Source organism: Felis catus, chromosome A1, assembly GCF_018350175.1.
Source record: "Felis catus isolate Fca126 chromosome A1, F.catus_Fca126_mat1.0, whole genome shotgun sequence".
Lineage (NCBI taxonomy): Eukaryota > Metazoa > Chordata > Mammalia > Carnivora > Felidae > Felis > Felis catus.
In genome coordinates, this window is record NC_058368.1 from 3,898,501 (window position 1) to 3,919,709 (window position 21,209).

General features: G+C 40.7%; 1 protein-coding gene across 6 annotated transcripts in view; it reads left to right on the forward strand.

Moving 5' to 3' along the window:
- SGCG (sarcoglycan gamma) overlaps nt 1-21,209 on the forward strand; it is a 131,929-nt gene that overhangs the window by 59,591 nt on the left and 51,129 nt on the right. The window lies entirely within an intron of this gene.

Below are 21,209 nucleotides of genomic sequence, written 5' to 3' on the forward strand. Positions count from 1 at the left end.
CCCTGGTTACCCCAGCCTGCCTCTTCAGCTGTTTTAAAAGCTCTGTCTGGAGCAGTCTGAGATGAGGAGATGACTCCATTGTGTACATCCAATCCTGTTATGGAAAATCAATGAGTGGATTCCCTTCCCATTGAGCCCAAAACCACATTAGCTCTTAAAATTCTGCGGATAGTTCTCTTTCGACTCAGTGCTTCTGCACACGTTATTCCCTCTACCTAGAACAGCGACGCGCGCGCGCGCGCGCGCGCGCGCGCACACACACACACACACACACACACACACACAGTCTCAGCTCAAAGGGATGTTGACTGGGACTCAGCTCAAAGGGATGTTCCTTGACCATCCCCATCCACAGGCGAAGACAGGGTCCTCCTATCCTTCTATTTTCTAGGACTCCGATTTGTTTCCCCCGTCATAGCACACATCATAATTTGAATTTGTATACCTTTCTGTGGTTAATGTCTTCTCACCCACTAGGATCGTGTCCGTTAAGCCCAGTAGACTCAACATCTAGCATCTAGCATAAAATCAACACTCCCTAAATATTTCTTGAATACATAACTGATCGAATGACTGAATGAGAGTATTTTCCTTATTTCCTTCAATTAAATTGTCGTTCTGTATTTTTAGCAAGGGAATAGAGAAGGAGCCAAGGCAACCCAGAATAGGCAAAGGCGATCGAAGAGCAGGATAATCCAGTTGCTAAAGTGCAGATTAGGGAGGAGGCTGGAGGGTAACATCACACGGGAATGAGGGCTGTCCCACTCAGTGTGCGTGACAGTTCCTGGAAAGGTTAGTAGAAATAGATCTTGTGAAGCCACTTCCCAAAAGATGCTGGTTAATGGCGTCTAGAGTGGGGCTCAGGGTTCTCCCAGGGACCCGAGTCCAGGTTGTAGACGAGGTTTGGGAACACATTGCCTTAGGGTCATCGAGAGTTCAGACTACTTTCAGGTAATACAGTGTTACTTATGTGGTGTCACTTGTCCAGATTTCACGTTGTTTCCTAAAGCCTATCATTCTTAATGGTTGATGCCGAGATGTGTCGTAATGTAGAAGCATTCTGTTCCTTAACTGATGGAATACGCCTGAATGAGATCATGCGGAGCAAGACATCGCACTTTGTCTAAAGAGCTGTCGACTCATCACCCGTATCTCAGCCCTGGTCTTCCTGGCAAATACGTCGAATAGCATTTATCAAATAGAATTCATTCAAAAAGAAAAGATGACGCATAAGCTGTTGAAATGGAAAGAATTCTTATCTGTGTCAGGCCTTGATCGTTTATTGAAGAGATCAAGTTCAGTCAAAACAAAAGTTGCTTGTCCAAAAATACTTTCTGCTAGAGTATTTCAATATTTGACAAATGTTTCATTAGATTGGGCAGAGATTTTATTTAAAAATATCTTACTGGGCACCTGGGTGGCTCAGTCAGTTCAGCGTCTGACCCTTGGTTTTGGCTCAGGTCACGATCCCAAGGTTATACGATGAAGCCCCATGTCGGGCTCTGCGCAGGCGGCGTTAGGATTCTCTCTCCCTCTCTCTCTCTCTGCCCCTGCCCTGTGCATGCTTGCTTTCTCTCTCTTTCTCTCTAAACATAAATAAGTGTTTAAAAGATATATCTTACTTACTGCAGTAGCTGAGTGGAAAAAAGAATTTCTATCATATGTTCAGTTACTGATACGACAGTATATATATTTTTTAATTTATTTTTATTATTATTATTTTTTAATATGTGAAATGTACTGTCACGACAGTATATTTTAAGATGCCTCTTTTCAGTGACAAGACTTCGCTCACGGAAATCACTGCGGGATGGGGGGGGGGGACAGGCACCCACAGGTCCCCCGGAGCCTACCAGGTCTGCAGGTGACGTTGTGTTCAGCCTGGCCCTTTGTTTGCCAAAAGCTGTGTGGTCTCTGCCCACAGGAAAACAGCAGGTGTAAGGGTGAAGGCAGTGACATTTCATCTGGCCCGTAGATCGTGGAAGAGATTTCCACTTCTTCGCTCCACGTCACAGAGTTTCACCCTCTGACTCCCACCTGCCTTTACAGAGACCCGTGCTCGTGGGGCGAGAGCAGGTGGCCTCCTGTTCTCCGTCCCTGCCTTCCAGAGCCTGGCCTCCTGGTCGTTCCATCGTCAGGGAGCCCATATTGGCTCCTTACACCCCCTCCCTCTTTCCCACGCATTTTTCACACCAACGGAGACTCGGATTAAAAGAAAACCATGACGCGGTGGCATTTTCAAGCAGCACCTTGACATTTTCTCAAATTATTTACAGCTCTCTAAAAAGAATTACACGACATCGGTGCTTACCAGTCTAAAAGGCAAATTGAAATGTTTGATTTGTGTCTTAGTCATAATCCAGTGGGATTGATCCAGAGGTCACAGGCAGTAAGAGCGCGTACTAACTTAATGGCATTTTCTTTCTAAGAAGACAAGCTATTAGTGAGCCGGGGTGGAGGGGAGGAAGATACACCTAGAGCTGGTCCAACTACACAGGAATTTCACTGATACCACAGTGACACAAGTCCCATTGTCACCGGTGTCTAGAGATGTGCATAGCACTGTAGTTTTCATTTTTATCTCAAGGACATTCCTTCAGTTTTCCTTTTTATTCTAACTTTTCCATGAGTGACTTAAGCATATTTTAACGATTGGGAAATAAAGAAAGCAAGAGCACCCAGTCTCACAAGCCTTAGGTTCTTGCCACGCCTGGTGGCACTCAGTCATCCGCTTACCCCGGGCACCAGATCCACGTTCCCGTCACGGGGAGTATTCCAGCACAGTAAATGTGCTCTAGATGCAAATGGATCCACATGCTTCCCTTTCCCACTAATGATGTAAGACTGATAATGCCTTTGGGCAAATAGTTTGTTTTTTTCTCATGAATGCTAATGAAGAGAATATCTTGTAATTAATAAACCCACCTAGTCTCACTCACTTCTTGAAGTGTTACTTGTTTAAAAAAGAACAAAAGCCCAATTTTTACCAGTACTGGAAGATGGAAAGAACATTAGCTTAGGAGCCAGACTGGATAAGAATCTTGGTTTTAATTAGGATTATGTTCATCTGTGATTTTCTGATGGTGCACATGCACACAGTACTGTTTGCAAGTATTTGTGTGTGTGTGTGTGTGTGTGTGTGTGTGTGTGTGTGTTTCAATATAATTTATTGTCAAGTCAGCTGACATACAATGTATACAGTGTGCTCTTGGCTTTGGGAGTAGATTCCCATGATTCATCGCTTACAACCAGTGCCCAGCGCTCATCCCAACAAGTGCCCTCCTCACCCACTTTCCCCTCTCCCCCACCCCCCATCAAACCTTAGTGGGTTTTTTTTGTATTTAAGGGTCTCCTGTGGTTTGCCTCCCTCTCCATTTTGCCTCCCTCTCCATTGTTTTTTCCCCTTCCCCTCCCCCATGGTCTTCATTAAGTTTCTCAAATTCCGCATATGAGTGAAAACATATGATCTCTGTCTTTTTTGCCTGCCTTATTTCACTTAGCATAATACCCTCCGGTTCCATCCATGTTGTTACAAATGGCGAGATTTCATGCTTTCTCATTGCCAGGTAGTATTCCATTGTATATATAAACCTCTTTTTTTAATTTTAATATTTATTATTTTTGAGAGAGAGACAGAGAGCAAGCAGGGGAGGGGCAGAGAGAGAACAGACCTAGAATCCAAAGCAGGCTCCAGGCTCTGAGCCGTCAGCACAGAGCCTGACGCGGGGCTCGAGCTCACGAACCATGAGATCATGACCTGAGCCAAAGTTGGACGCTCAACCGACTGAGCCACTCAGGGACCCCTAAACCACATTTTCTTTATCCATTCATCAGTTGGTGGACATTTGGGCTCTTTCCATAATTTGGCTATTGTTGATAGTGCTGCTGTGAACACTGGGGTGCATGTGCCCCTATGGATCAGCACTGCTGTGTCCTTTGGATAAATTCCTCGTAGTGCAATTGCTGGGTCGTAGGGTAGTTCTATTTTCAGTTGTTTGCTATTATTTATGATACTTAAATGCTTGGTTTAAATGTGGCACAAAATTACGAAATCCTTGGGCCAAAGTGTTTTTTACTTTATTCTGTGTTGAGCACAAAATGAATGTCATCCTGTTAAACTTTCGCTGTAAAAATATGGGGAAAGTCACACTCAGACAATACTATCATTCCATTGGTCAAATATGGGTGTGAGCATGGATGATGTGGTTGATATTAGTACAAAGAGCAGGGGGTTAAAACCATCACTGAAACAAAGGTCTGTGTGGTCAGTAGTCACCATTGCGATAGAGCCATAATGCTTGGACTGTATGTGACTGTCAGATGTGAAAGTCCGACCAATTTCAGACATTCTGTCTACAGAGTTTGAGATAACAGAATTTCAAGGATGACTATACTCAAAAAAAAAAAAAATGAGACCCAGAGAGGGGGACCATTTATCTACTGTGTCTTAAGAATTAATAGGAGACTTTTCAGCGTCCTCCTCCATAGCAATCTTTCTATGACAAAGTTCATTATTGCCATTCCATTAAGAACCCTTTAAAAGTGAACTTGAGTCTTTCTTATCTTTCTGTCTTGGCCCAGATTGAGTCCCACACGCTCTGAGAAATAGTCTCCAGTTTCTCTATTAATCATGCCTCGTTCTGAACTCTCAAAGTTGTCTGTACTACTGGTATATTTTTTCACGTCAGAGAAACTTTTCTGAGGGGCCAGTAGAGGTTTTTGTTCTGTTTTATTTTAATTCCCAGTATCACAGTGCCTTGTACGGAATTTAGGTCCCCAGTAAATACTTGACGCTCCTAAAAAACGAGAAGAAATGAAAGATAATTTTCGCACATGTGTATGAAATTAGCAACGACCAAGAAAAAGACGGCACAAATTCAGTACTAGGTTGATTACACAAAATTACTATAGGATTTGCAGATGGGTGGGTGGATGCAAAACTACGAATCAGAAATTTGCTCATCTATTATGTATTTTGTTCATAGACTCTGATACTGAGTGGACCATGACATTCGCTCACAAATTCTCAATTTCTTTGCAAACGCACTTGGATAAATAATGTGTGTCCTTAAAGTTGTTTCCCCAAATTCTCTGAGATGTCAGCATGGTGGTATAACATTGACTTCTCTTCGTATCCAAATGTCCAGGTGAGTGGTAGCAAAAGCATCTGATCTCTAGGACACTTCCCAGCTGTGAGTTGTATAAAACAATATGGACTGATTGATTTGATGTAGACTCCTCCTGTTGGCCAGCCTGGTACTCTGACTTTAATCCCCAAATCTATACTGCTTGAATCACCTGGTCTGAGTATTCCCACACTACTGGTAATATATGGAGAAGCACATTCAGATATTCTGGAAATTTGGTTTTAATGCCAGGATAGTAGAAAACGATGATGGTTATGATGATAAATAACTTTGTGTAGTGCTTTAGAACATATAAAGCACTTTCAAGTGTATACAGCATTATAAACATATCCATATATAACGTCTCTGTATAATGCCACCTTTTCCAAATAGCAAATTAAGGAACTACCATTCAGAGTATTCCTGATATGAGCAGTTTTAACTAGATTTCTCTCCCCCAAACACCCGGTTTTATGAACACCATTTATAGAATGATCTGTTTTTTGCTTTTGACAACTTTTATTACTTTTAATGTTTGTGAATTTCGTATGCAGTTTTGAAAGAAAGAAGACTTGAGAAAGAAACAAGAAATTACTCCTAACAGAACTATCTAAAAAAAAATTTTAACATTTATTTATTTTTGAGAGACAGAGAGAGACAAAGCATGAGCGGGGCAAGGGCAGAGAGAGAGGGAGACACAGAATCCGAAGCAGGCTCCAGGCCCTGAGCTGTCAGCACAGAGCCCGACGCGGGGCTCGAGCTCACGAACCGTGAGATCATGACCTGAGCCGATGTCGGCTGCTCAACCAACTGAGCCACCTAGGTGCCCCCGATTTTTAAAAAACCTTTTAACATTTATTTATTTTTGCGATAGACAAAGCATGAGGGGAGAGAAGCAGAGAGAGAGAGGGACCCTAACGGAACTATCTAGATATAGCTTGGTATATTTTCATAATGCTTCCTTTATCATATAATAGGCAGCTATGAAGAGAATCTGCTTTAGAGCTATATGCTTCCTCTACCTGTTTGTTGCTTCTTTTGACAATGTGTTAGGACCCAGTTTTCATTATGATAAGCTTATTATTGTTTTCACATATAGATAAGAGGGCAAAGTCATTCCTCCTTCCTTTTAACTTTCCAGGTGTCCTTAGCACTATGACCTGATTATTTTTGTCTTTGCAGTATATCGTGAATAATTTCAAACATAGAGCCTGCAAATACAAAATTCTCCATGAAGTTGTGTGTCACCTTTACAAAGTACCACGCTGATCTTTTCTCATGTTTACAGTAGCGTTATCTATGCTACTCAGTGAACACACCATCCAGTCATTCTTGGCTCTTTGATGTTCCTTCATTTTCTTCTTGTCTCTCAAACTGCTCTGCTCTTACGGTGGCTTCTCTCCTGTTTCCTTCCCTGGGTCGTTTTATTAACTCTACGAGGTAGAAAAGAAGCCAGTCTATGTGTTTTTTCCTAATACCCTATCTATGCCACCACATACGAGGCGCCGCTCCATAAACATAGGTGTTCCTTAACTTGAAGTGTCAGAAATTTAAAAATTGTCTGAGATCACCGGGTGAGAAAATAAGAATTAGAATTTGCATCCATTTCATTTCATTTGAAATCCGCCCTTTTTTCACTGCACCACACACATGGGCTATCGTAGATGGCGGTAATAAAAAGAAATAGTTGACCAGCATACTTCCCCTAACATGATAGCGAATATTTACCCGAACCAGCAGCCAGACACATACTTGATTCTGAAACCCTAGAGGCATTTCTGTTGAAGCCAAAAACAAGAGAAGTGCATTACTGTATGCTACCCTTTTATTTTTTGAAATATTGTCAGTACAGCAAGGCAATCTGTTAAATAAGGCATTGAAATAGTTAAACAGCAGATGATTTGAGGGAAAAGAATTACTTGCAAATTATTACCATGTTGTCTTATAAAATCCAGAAGAATTAAATGCAAAACCCCCCTTTGATATGTTGAGTAATAAAATGAGGTACAAAATGTAGTGTCTAACACCCACTCATATTTTAGTCCAAACTAGTTAGAAAATGAACTAGAAGAATCACACTTCATATTGCAATAATGACACAAATCCGCAAGACCCTCAATTTGCGGGAATATACTTTCCCGACAGTCCCGAAAGGAACCCTGAGTAAAAGGGTCTGCACAGCTGGATGAAAAGACTTCATATTAGCTTTATTCATGACAAAGAGTAACAAGGGAAAGCTTGCTCTAGCAAATACCAAAACATTCCATAAAACTAGAATGATCTGGCGCCTGGGTGGCTCCGTCGGTTAAGCATCCGACTTCCGCTCAGGTGATGATCTCGCAGCTCTGTGAGTTCGAGCCCCACATCAGGCTCTCTGCTGTCAGCACGGAACCCGCTTCAGATCCTCTCTCTGCCCTTCGCCTGCTTGCACTCTCGTTCTGTCTCAAAAGTCAATAAACATTAAAAAAAACCCGTCCAAATCATGTGGCTCATAAACACCAAAAAGACCCATGGAACATAAAGAGATTTTAGAGACAGAATATAAATTAGTAAATTCAGTACAATTATAATCTCACTTTTCTAAAACTTATGCTTAATTAAAATGTTTCTGAAATACAAGTAAGCTCCATAATTTTAATGTAATAATGTAAATAATGTAATAAATTAAAACATTAAAAATTATGTAACTTCTTTGTGATGTTAATAATTATAAATTGATAAACTGATAAGCTGATAAATATAAAAACTGATAACTGATAAGTATAAACTGATAAATATATAAACTGATAAAAAATTAAAACTTGTTTGATGGGAAAGGGTGGTAAACGCAAATACATCCTACTAACTTCAAAATCATTGTCAGGCAGTAACCAATATTTTGTCATACACTGGGATAACTTTGCTGCTTAAACAAAGGTAGAGCATATCATACCTATTTGTCTTTATTTCCTTGTGAAAGATTCTGTGCTGCCTCTATTGTACAAATATGCCAATACATTTGAATAATGTAAGTTGAGGGGGGGGAAAGTGCATTGCTTCGTGAGTCTATGGAAAACTTAGGGAAACTACCCTGCATTTAAGTTTTGCGGTGATATAGTGGGAAAATTATGAGCCAAAGGAATATGTATGTTGTACTGCCAGAGTATTTGTATATTGTATATTTTCCTTTATAGGTTTTTATTAGGTGGCATTTTGTAGTTTGGATCATTCCTTGGATTGCTTTTAATGTCAAAATGAAATTATCCATTTTTCATCAGAAGACAACTTTACTAGCAAATAAGTTTTTTTCCGGGGGGTTTTTGCTTTTGTATAACTGTAATAATATTAAAGGGATTTTTCTTCTAGGAGAAGATATATTTTTAACTTGTTTTGGAAGTCAATAGAAGATATAATTCAGTTGAAATTAAATTTGCTTCTATAGCAAGTTGCTGGGAAACATCAATTTCATTAAATGAAGTATACCCAGAACTGGTTTCCATATATATTTCTAGAGACTCTCAAAGTTTTACTGTTGACGAGTCAGCTGATCAACTTGACCAAACTTTATCCTTTCTTATGCTGAGCCAAAATGAAAATTCATTATCCAGTCTTCTGCATGGTTTAGAAGAAATAAACATCAAAACTTCCTAAGATATAAAGCATTGAGAAATGAGTCTCTTTATGGGTATTTGAAAATAGACAAGACAATCACTGATTATTCTGAGACTATTCCCCAAGGACATCTTTACACAAAATATGCTCACTTTAATTTCTCATTAAATTCTAGGAACCCCTTGCCCACAATATGAAAAATCAGGATCACAATAAAATTGAGAGAAAATTGTATACAAATCATACCACTGAAGAATAAATTTATGTCTGTCCTTGATCTGTTGCAGTGCTTTAGAATATAGTCAGATAAAAAAAACTGTAAACATTCATTCGTGAAATAATTCTTCCTGTTTCTAAGGGGAAAAAATCCTTATGAACTAGAAAAACTCACATTTTTTTGATGCCTAAAGTTTTTACTAGCAGCCTAGCAAGGAAGAAAAGTTGCATAGAGAACTCCCAGAAGTGATTGAAAAAACCCAAAAACCTGAGGTAAACAAATAATAGTTATGAGAATAATTAAAGGAGCCTCAGTTTGATTTTATATCACCTCTCAAGTGTCGGCATGAAGTTTATGAAAGCACAACAAGGTTAAAAACTTTAAAATCACTACAACATCCCCCCAAATGCCAAATTCCTTGCTACACACCATGGGTCATCCTAAACGTGCGAATTCTGAAGTAATACCAATTATCAACCTGTTCGTTTTTTAAATGTATGCCGAGCAGCTAACGTAAGGTATCGTGGATCTCGCGGTTGCAAAGGCCAATCAGTGAACCCATTGTTGGGTCCTGCTGCGTGTAGGGTGCTAGCCCCCACAATACAGGCCGGGTTTACAAAACCCTCAGTGCAGTAGAGGTCTAGATACATGTAACATAATGGGATAAGGTTTCTATGAGAGATGTGATCAAACTTTTGTAGAAATCCAGAAGAAGGAGTTATGGTGGCCTGAGATCAGAAAAGCTTCAACAGGACTCCGATCGTTTGGGGATGCAATACAAGGATGAAGAAAGATTGTTGAGTGAGAAGTGTATTGTCACAAAGATGTAAGGTTCGAAGGAGAAGGGCAGGAGATAAACCTGTAGAAATAGGGACCACGTATAAGAGCCTTGTATGCCCGTAGGTCACTTGTGTGGTATTGTGTACCCCAGTTTTTAAAGAGGGAGAGTAAACGTTAGGTTAGTGTTTTAAGAAATTATCTGGAGAACACTAAGGAGGGGTACTCACGTGTAAGAGGATGTGTGTGAAGGTTTAACATATATTCAGTATTTACATGGTGCCAAGCATGCAACTCCAAGAAACGCGGGCCTTTCACAAAAAAGCCTAGGAGGACGTTGTTGAGAAAAAGTGCCAAAGGAACAGTCGAAGCCAAAAGATAAACCAAACTGCCCGAAGCCTCAAGGGAAGGTGGAGTGCGAAGAATTCTGGATTGGCCAACAGTCCCAAATGCTACAAGAATTTTCCAGTAGAATGAGAATTGAGAAGGGGCGTTGGATTTTTTAATAACAAGGTTATTGGGGAGAGCAATTTCGGTAGAACGGTGATGGTGGAAGCCACATTGTCATGGGCCAAAGACCGAGTGGGACTTGAGGCAGTGTGAGTTGAATGTGGACTCTGACAGAATGTGACTCATGCGTTGTGGGTACATTCAGCTTTAATGGAAGCTGCCAGTGTTGAGGACGGATTGCGCCAACTCCCACCAGGATGTGAGAGTTCCAGAGCCTCCACATCCACTGCTTGCCACTGACTCTTGACATTTTCTATAATTTTTTCAGCTTTATTGAAGTAGAGTTGACAAAATTGAAAGAGATTTGAGGCGTACCACATGATGATATGATAGACATACACATTGCGAAAGGACTTCCCTCAGGGAGTTCACACATCCATCACCTCCCATATTTACCTTTTGTGTGTGAGGGAGAATAAGTTCTACTCTATTAGCAAATTTAAACTACCCAAAACAGTGGTATCAGCTATAGTCACCATGTTGTTACACAATAGATCCTGAGACTCCATTCAGGTCTTTTAACTGAATGTTTGTACCTTTTTACCAACCTTTTCCTACTTCTCCCCACCCCACCCCACCCCACCCCCAGCCCCTGGCAACCACTTTTCTATCTGTTTCCATGAATTTGATTTCCCCCCTCTTTAGATTTCACATAAAGTTATACTATGCAGTATTTGTCTTTCTCTGTGTGACCATTTCACCTAGCATAAGACCCTCCGTGTTCATCCAGGTTGTCACAAAAGACAGGATTTCCCTCTTTTTTTAAGGCTAAATAATATTCCATTGTCATTGTATACCACATGAGAATAATGTATAATCTGCTGCTGTCGGGCTGAATGTTTATCTGGTCTAACGTACAGTTTAACCACCCTGTTTCCTTAGTGATTTTCTGTCTGAGTGATGTATCCATTGTTGAAAGTGGAATATTGAAGTTTCCTGCTATTACTGTATTACTCTCTATTTCTCCCTTCAGTTCTTATACTCAAATGTTGGGTGAATATTTTCTGGTGTTACATTCTCTTGATGAATTGACCCTCTTAGCATTCTATAATGACCTTCTTCATCTCTTGCTATAGTCCTTGGTTTATAGTCTGTTTTTTCTGATATAAGAATAGCTACCCTTGATTCCTGTTGGTTTCCATTTTCATGGAATATCTTTTTCCATCACTTTCAGTCTATATGTGTCTGTAGAGATGAAATCAGTCTCTTATAGGCAGCATGTAGTTGACTCTTGTTTGGTTTTATTGTGTTATCTAGCCACCCTGTGTCTTTTGAGTGGAAAATTTAGTCCATTTACATTTCAAGTAATTTTTGGTAGGTATGAACTTATGACTGTCATTTTGTTGATTGTTTTCTGGTTGTTTTGTAATTCCTTGGTTCCCTTCTTCAAGTCTTGTTTCCTTCCTTTGTGATTTGATGATTTTTACATAGTGTTCTGCTTATGTTCTTTTCCCTTTATCTTTTGTGAATCTACTATAGGTTTTGGCTTTGGTTACCATAAGGCTTACATAAAACGCTCATAGTTATAACAGTCTATTATTTTTTTAAGAAATAAAAGAGTTTTATTACAGCCCAAGTTAAAGACAGCTGCCTGGGATACACAATCTTTACAAAGAAGAGAGTGCTCTAGGGAAGGAACATTAGGTGCAGAGTTACATATGCTTTTTACATCAAGAGTTACAAATCAACTTGATAAAGGACATCCAGAAAGTTACAGGTTTTATCTTATTTTTAAAAATTTTAGGGGCGCCTGGGTGGCGCAGTCGGTTAAGCGTCCGACTTCAGCCAGGTCACGATCTCGTGGTCCGTGAGTTCGAGCCCCGCGTCAGGCTCTGGGCTGATGGCTCAGAGCCTGGAGCCTGTTTCCGATTCTGTGTCTCCCTCTCTCTCTGCCCCTCCCCCGTTCGTGCTCTGTCTCTCTCTGTCCCAAAAATAAATAAACGTTAAACAAAAAAGTTTAAAATTTTAATTCCAATACAGTTAACACACAGTGTTGTATTAGTTTCAGGTGTACAATATGGTGATTCAAAAATTCCATACATCCCCCAGCGTTTATCACAGAAGTGCACTCCTTAATCCCTATCATCTATTTCACCCATCTCAGAACCCACCTTCCCTCTAGTAACCATCAGTTTGTTCTCCATAGTCAAGAGAATGTTTCTTGGTTTGTGTGTGTGTGTCTCTCTCTGTTTTTACACTGGCTCATTGTTTTAGTTTTCAAATTCCACATATGAATGAAATCATATGGTATTTGTCTTTATCTGACTTATTTCACTTAGCATCATACTCTCTCACTCCATTTGTATTATTGCAAGTGGCAAGATTTCTCTATTTTTGTGGCTGAATAATATTCCATTGTATATACATACCACATCTCTTTTATCCATTCATCTATCGATGGACACTTGGGCTGCTTCCATAATTTGGCTATTGTAAATAATGCTGCTGTAAACATAGGGGTTCATGAATCACTTTGAATTAGTGCTTTTGCATTTTGGGGGTAAATACCCAGTAGTGTGATTACTAGATCCTAGGGTAGTTCTATTTTTAATGTTTTAAGGAATCTCCATACCATTTTCCACAGTGGCTGCCCCAGTTTGCATTCAGCAAACTATCAGCAGTGAAAGTAAGTTCCTTTTTATCCACATCCTTACCAACACTTGTTGTTTCTTGTGTTTTTTATTTTAGCCACTCTGACAAGTGTAAGGTGGTATCTCATTATAGTTTTGATTTGTATTTCCTTCAAGGTGAGTGCTGTTGAGCATCCTTTCATGTGTCTGTTGACCATCTGGACGTCTTCTTTGGAGAAATGTCTGTCCATATCTTCTGCCCTTTTTTAAGTTGGGTTATTTGTTTTCTGGGTGTTGAGTTGTATCAGTTCTTTATATATTTTGGATACTAACTCTTTATTGGATATGTCATTTGAAAATATCCTCTCCCATTCAGCAGGTTGCCTTTTAGTCTTGTTGATTGTTTCCCTCTCCATGCAGAAGTGTGTTTTTTTTTTTATTTAGGTGCAGTCCCAGTAGTTTATTTTTTACTTTATTTTCCTTGCCTTAGGAGACATATCTAGAAATGTTGCCATGGCCAATGTCAGAGACATTACTGCTTGTGCTCTCTTCTAGGATTTTTGTGGTTTCAGATCTCACATTTAGGTTGTTAATCCATTTTAAATTTATTTTTGTGTATGGTGGGAGAAGGTAGTCCAGTTTCATTGGAGTTTTCAGCCTTACACCCCATTCTCCAAAGAAAGGAGAGAGGCTGGAAATGATTGATCATGCCTACATAAGGAAGCCCTCCATAAATCCCAGTCGTAAGGGATAAGGGGAGCTTCTAGATTAGCAAACATATCCACACCAGGAGAGTGATATACCCCAACTCCATGGAGACAAATCCAAAGGTCCCTGCACGTGGGATTTTCCCAGACCATGCCCTATACAGCTCTTCGTCTGGCTGTTTATCTGTGTCCTATACCATATTTTTTAATATACTGGTAATTATAAGTTTTTCCTTGAGTTTTGTGACCTGTTTTAGCAATTTAATCAAACCCAAGGAGGGGACCATTGGAACCTCCAATAAAGAGCTGGTTGGTCAGAAGCACAGGTGATAACCTTGGCTTATGACTGGCATCTAAAAGCGGTTGGGTGGGACTGAGCCCTTAGTCTGTGGAATTTGGTGATGTCTCTGGGAAGATATGTCTGAATTGAATTGAATTCTTGGACACTCTGCTGGGATCTGAGGATTTATAGTTGCGGGGAAAACTTCCACACATTTATTTGGTGACCAGAAATGTCAGAAATGAAGTGTCTATGTGAGGAACAGGATCCTCAACAGGAAGGAAAGACATAGTAGGGGAGAACTGAGTTTTTCCTACAGAGGAAGGAAAAAAAACCCCAAGTGTTTCCTTACCATACCCAGCTGGCCTTTAGAAAATGTTGAATGGGGCAGTGCTGATCGGAGAAGGAAAGCGGAGGGTAATCTATTTCCTACAAGAAGGGAAAGTTATCAAAGGTAGTTATGTGAAACCAAATTAATGTAGTAAATTCAAAAGGATATGTAAGTTAATTAAACTTTAAGAGATGAAAGGAAATCAGAGAAGCCTGCAGAAATATCAAATATTTTGCAGTTTTTGGCCTCCAGAATGAAGAAAGCCAACAACAATAGGAAATTGACCAGATGAATTTAGGGTTCCAGGGAAAGTTAACTAGATCGTGTTCTACTTGAGTTCGAGCTGTGAATGCTAAGCTTGCAACTAAGAAAATGATGATTAAGGGCCAGAGCAGCACCCCATCTGTGAGCTCCAGCTTTGGGAAGATGAAAAGTGGGGAAGGGTTTGTGCCACAGGTAAAGGTTAAAGTCATGGATGGGAAGAATTTGAGTCATGACACTGTTCTTGTTACATGGAAGGGGCTTTGCACTGAGAGTTCATTCACCCTTCTGGCGTCTGTGTAAATTGCCTAAGGATTCAACCAAGGCATCATCCTGCAGGGACTGCTCTCCCTGCCCCCTGCTATTGCCCAGAAGTGTTGAGCCCACTCTGAACGAGTGGTGGGAGCAGAACAGAGTCAAACTCTGGCACTTGGTTGATTCTTGCCAAAACAATGAACGAGTCACGGTACAGTCACATTATGATTGACAGCAGCTGATGCACCAAAGGAAGGAAAGCCAGAGATGAGATGTCCCATTCACATGAAACTGACAGTGTGGTGCAATGTAGGATCTAAGTGACCTCGAGCTTTATCAGCTTAACTGATGTTTTTCTGGACACGGATCGTTTAACAGCTCAACAACCACATGCTGAGCACTTTTGCGCATCAGATATTAAACGAAGAGTTGAGAATAGATGCGGTTCATCCCTGCTCACAAGAAGTATCCTGGCTAATCTGTTGCTACAAAACATGTTAGTCTAAAAACAAATGGCTTAAAACAAAAGCTATTTTATCGTAACTTTTGATTTTGTAAGTCAGAAAATGGGGCAGGGCTCAGCGAGGCAATTCTGCCCGCCACCACCCCCCATGTCAATTGAGGTCACTCAGATATAATTAGCTGGTATTAGGGCTGGTTTGGAGGGTTTGGGATGACTTCATTCACATATCTGGTGCCAGTGCAGGGATGGCTGGAAAGCTGGGCTCAGCTGAAACTGACAACTGGAGAGTCTGCCCTTGGTCTCCCCAGCATGTGATCTCAAGGTCCCTGGACTTCTTACATGGTAGGACTAGTCAGGACTTCTAAAGTATTCCAGTAGGCCTGAGCAGAAGCCTCAAGACTTCTTTTGATGTCATACCTGCTGGTAGGCCAGATTCATGGGCAGAAGATTATACTCTACCTCTCGGAGGAATAACCAATATTTTGTGCAGAAACAAACAGGCTCTTATATTAGTAATGATATAAGTGCTACTACAGAGCTATGCACAGGGTGTCGTGGACAGGGAGAACTGAAACGAAGGATTAGTAAGAATTAGCTGTATAAATTAAAATAAGAAAGTTATTCGTCAACTCCATGAGCAAACACACGGATGCCGAAAGAGCGTGCTGCCACTCCTATGATACAAGGGAGTAGAAGTGACGGAACCACAATGCCATCAGCAAGAGTCAGGAGAGACTGAGGGATCCAGAGCAAGTCTGTTCCACCTCAAAGTTCAAGAACGGACCTGGTGCCCAGAGCCTATGGCCACACGGCTCCAGACCCTCTCCTCATAAACAGGAGTCAGTGGGGAGCAGCAGGCACTCACCTCTTAATGCCCCTCTCCTTCCCGGATTTCCCTCTGCCATCGGCCTCCAATGTGCTGCAGATGAGGCCCAACTCCCTTTCATCCCCATCGATGTTGGTCACCATAGGAAACCCTCGCCTCCCCACTGCTCATCTCTTGCACTCAAAGGCTCTGAGGTTCTGCTCACGCACTGTCCTCTCCTACCCTCATCCTTCCCCAACTCTGGGAACCCTCTGTTCGACCCTCTGGAATTCAGGACTTCCATCAGCACGACGAATGTTTTACTTGGCCCATCACTTTAAGCACGTGATTAAAGGGCCAGGCTTCTTCCCTGTAAAATTACTGTTTTCCCATTTGCAGGTATAACTATTTGGTAAGGAGATAGGTTTAAACTATGTAAAGACACTGTTTTCGTCAACCCTTCCATTCATTTGTTTATTTTTGCATGTCTGTATGGACTCATGATTTCTAATTCAATTCAGTGGGCTCTCATAATCCATTGCTGCCATTTCTTTCAGTGCTTATATTCAGTCTGATTTGGCCTCTGGGAGCCCCTTTTAGCCGGCTTTTCTGCCTTTTGGTCTATCCTCAGTATTCTCTGTGCCCTTTCTTGTCTACCCACACAGGATCTTCCAGGCTCATCATGCTCTTTGCTTACTCTGGCCCTGAAATTAGCTGTCTCTCCAAGGAGCTCTAATCCCTCTTAGTGTGGAATGGTATTTAGAACCTGAGATTCAAGTGTCAGACGCGCTCATTGCTGTCAGTGTGCTGCTAGCCCAGACCCACTCAGAGGACATGTAACTAACACCTGCGTGCATGCATGCAGATGCACACACACACACACACACACACACACACACACACCTTTATATGAACATTTCTCTACCTATCCATCTACATGTGGAACACCATGGGTTCATACAAATGTTTAACTTCAGTGCAACAATATGGGGATTAACCTCATTTTCTCTCTTTTTGTATTTGTACCTCCCTTCCGTGACAACGAGGAACTTAGCTCCCTTGCTCTTTCATCTACTTATAAACTCAATCCCTTGCATGTTTCCACCCTCCTACCTCTGCCACCACCCTCTCCCCATTGCACTTGAGCTGGACACCCTTCCCCGGGGGAGCTTCGCCACTGAGGGGTTCTATTCACCCTTCTGGGACCTGAATAATAATTTAAATTATTCGGTCACGCCTCTTCGTAGAAGCCCTCTTCACCCAGCTGGGGCATTTTATTTAACAAGAACACGTGGCCTTAATGGAATCGTACACCTTTTGTGTTCTTAAAACCACAGTGTTCTTACAGGGCTTTGCTATGGGTGTCAGAGCTCAAGGGGCCCGATGATTGTCAGGTCATGGGAGATAGTACTCAATAACCAGAGTGACTTTTCTTAGAGAAAAATAAGATAGTATAAATCCATCAGAATATTTCATTAATTTAAATGACTATGAACACTAAACTTTACTATTAATGAAGATTTTCAAGTTGTGTTTTTTAAAAGATCATCTATAATGTCCTTATAAGAGACATAAAAGAAAAAAATGAGAGAGTTTGAAAATAAAAGAAGGAAAAAGGATAAGCCAGAACAGTATTGACTAAATAGAAGCTGGTGTGAGATAAAAATAATGTCATTTATAATGGCACCAAGACACACGAAGTATTTATGTAAAAATCAAGCAAAATATGAATAAGATTTATATGCTGAAAACTACAAAACAATGATGAAAGAAATTTTTATGATTCAATGGGGAAATAGTGTTCGAACATTGGAAGACTCAATATTTTTAAGATGTTAGTTCTTCCCAAATTCATACTTATATTCAATACATTTCTAGTCAAAAACCCAGCAGAAATGTTTGTAGAATAGATAAGCTGATTCTAAAACTTATATTTAAAGGCAAAATGCTAGGATAAAGTTAGAAAGAAAGACAAAAAATGTATATGATTCCACTAACTTTAGGCACATAGAATAATCAGATTTATAGAATCAAGAAGTAGAATAGGAGCTACCAGGGGCTGGGGGAGTGGGGAATAGGGAGCTGGGTTTAATGGGCACAGAGTTTCAGTTGGAAAGCATGAAACAATTATGGAGAAGGATGGTGGTGATTGTGCGACGATATGAAGGTACTTAATACCACTGTACTATGCAATTAAAGATGGCTAAAATGGTGAATGTTATTAAGTATACTTTATCATAATAAAGATTTTTTTAAATTATTCGAATTGCCAAAATAATTTTGAACTCCCACTGGGTGATTTCAAACCTGACGGTAGGGTTAGAGTAATCAATACAGTACAGTAAGTACAGACACATAGGTCAACAGACCAGAATAGACAATCCAGAAATACAACCACATGTGGTTAATTTTTGACAAAAGTACAAAAGTAATTCAGTAGAGAAGGGATACAATTATCACCGTATGGTGCTGGAATAATTGAATATCCACCCATATGCAAAATAATCTTCATGTATGCCCCACACCATACACAAAAGTTAACTAAAAACTGGTCAGAGACCTAAATGTGTAATCTAAAACTATAAAAATGCTAGAAGAAAACATAGGAGAAAATATGTCCTTGGTTTAGGGAAAGTTGTCACATAAAATATCAAAAGCATAATCATAAGAGAAAAGCGATAAATTAAACTTCTTGAAAATTGAAAACTTTTGCTCTGCAAAAGACACCAGTCAAGGAATAAAAAACCACAAACTTGGTAAGAATATTTGCAAATTACATATCGACAAAGATGTGGATAGTAAAAAGCCCACTGAAGAACACTTACTATCATTAGTCATTAGGAAAATACAAATTAAAACCACAATATGATACCATCACGCTCCTATTAGAATGAAAAAAAGTACTGACAGTACTAAGTGCTGACAAGAATACAGTGCAACCAGAATACGCGTATATTGCTTATGGGAATGCAAAATGGTACAACCGTCTTGGAAAACTGAACGGTTTGGCGGTTTCTTGTTTCTTATAAGGTTAACCATAAACCTACCATACAACGCAGCAAATCCCCAGGCGTTTGCTCATCAGAAATGACCACTATGTGCGCACAGAAGCCCTTTATTCGTAATCATCAGAGCAAGCTAAATGTCTTTCAACTGACACGTGTATAAACAAACCGTGGAATATTCTCCAGTGGAATAGTCTGCCTCTCTAAAAAGAAACAAACTCCTGATACACACAAAAGCATGGATGACTGCCAGACGCTTTATCCTAGGGAAAGAAGGCAGTCTGAAAAGGCTACATACTGTATGATTCCATTTAGATGACATTCTGGAAAGGGCAAGACTATTGCAACAGAAAGCAGTGGTTGCCAAGGAGTGGGGGTTGGCTGTGACTGCGGGGGGGCATTGTTTATCGTCCCCAGAACTGTTGTGTACCTTCACGGTGTTGGTGTGTTGTACTTTGATTGTGAAACCTGGCAAAAATATTCACTAAAAAGGGTGAATTTTATTATTTGTGAGTTGTAGCTCAACATACCTGAGTTAAAAAAAAAAACGAAAATAGGCATATTGTTTTGTTTTCAGACATTGAGTAGTGATGGATTGTTTGTAGAGGTTTGTAATTCATTTTGTTAAAACCATAGAATATGGGCTGAGGTCATCTCATGTCAATTTCCTCATTTTTCAATGAATGAAAAAGCCAGAGGAGGAAATGACACATGACAAAGAACAATCCCCTTTTGCGATGTGATTATATAAATAAGCTGCTTCAGAGGCTGGGATCCGCATTACTTTTTTGTTGTTTTCTGCCGATGTAGCGAAACAGAGTCCAGAAAAACTCCTGGCGTCTGTTCGGTTGAACCCAGAAATCCACAGCAGATTTTCAGATTTGAAAGTACAATGTTGGAACCTCACTTTGGCTAATTCTAGGACCAAAAGTTCCTGATGCAGTTGTCTGCTAAAAGTTGGTTTATTATACACACATGATGGATCTTACAACATTGCTCATGTTGGCTTCATTTCACAAACTGTGTCTTACAACTGCACGGTTACATTTTGTGAGAAGTTGTACCATAGTGGCTGTCAACTTTTTAGATTTGGAGCCCCGCCTCCAAAGCTACACACGCAGTCACAAATGTAAGAGTGACTCGGGAAACCTTCTCTGCCTGTGGTGTCGGTTGACCCAAGCCCAGCGGCACTGAGGGACTTCCATTGATCACAGTGCAAAATCCACTGCTCCCACACCCACGTTTGGGAAGAGGGCCATAATGGTGGCTCACAGACAGCTAGCCAGGCCGAATGATTCCAGACTGAATCTGGTTCTTGTTAACAGGGCTTATCAGTCAGTGGAGTTCTTGAGAAGAGAAGTCTGTGGCATCAGTTCAGAGTAACAGATCTCTGTCCCGGAAGTCACCTCTCACTGTATAAAACTGTGCTTAATGTCATTGTTCCATTTTATCTGACCATTCTACTCTCCCTTTTAAAAATCTAACTGTAGACTCAGAAGAGAGGGGAGATCAGAATTCAGTTTGTTGTAGTTAGGTGTTACCAAACTTTCGAAAGGGAAGGAGAGATGGAGAATTGTATATACAGGTCTGGAGCTCAGAAGAGAAAATGTAAACTGCAGATAAAAACAGGTGAGAATTTCCACACTGAGATGGTACTGGGAGCTGAGGGTGTGGTCAGAGAAGGCTCACAGGAAGGGGCCGGACTGCTGAGGAAGCCAGCAGTCCAGGGCTGGGCAGAGGAGGATGAATGTATATGGAGGCCAAGGAGAGAAGCTAAGAGAGCCTGGTGTCCTGGAAACCGAGTGAGGATAGGGTACCAATGAGAAAGAGGTCCAGTGTTAAATGCTGCTGAGAAAGCAAAGGGAATGAAGTTTAAAAATGTCCATGAGATTTAATAGCATGATGGTCACTGGTGATCTCCATAATTAAGTCTTCTATCCTTTGTGGGCATTCTTCATGATGAAAAATTCTTTGAGAACAGACCCTTTGAATAGAGCTTCACGTCCTCCTATACGGTTTTGTGCTTAAGAAATGGCCACCGAACAGTTGCTATATTGTAAACTTACCTGATACACATGAAACCTCAAGAAGGTGTCATGGTGGCGGGGGGGTGGGGGGGGGGACCTGGGTGGTTCAGTCAGTTGAGTGTCCGACTTCAGCTCGGGTCATGATCTCACAGCTGATGAGTTCAAGCCCTGCGTCAGGCTCTGTGCTGACGGCCCAGAGCCTGGACCCTGCTTTGGATTCTCTCTCTCTCTCTCTCTCTCTCTCTCTCTCTCTCTGGAAAATTAAAAAATAATAAAAACATTAA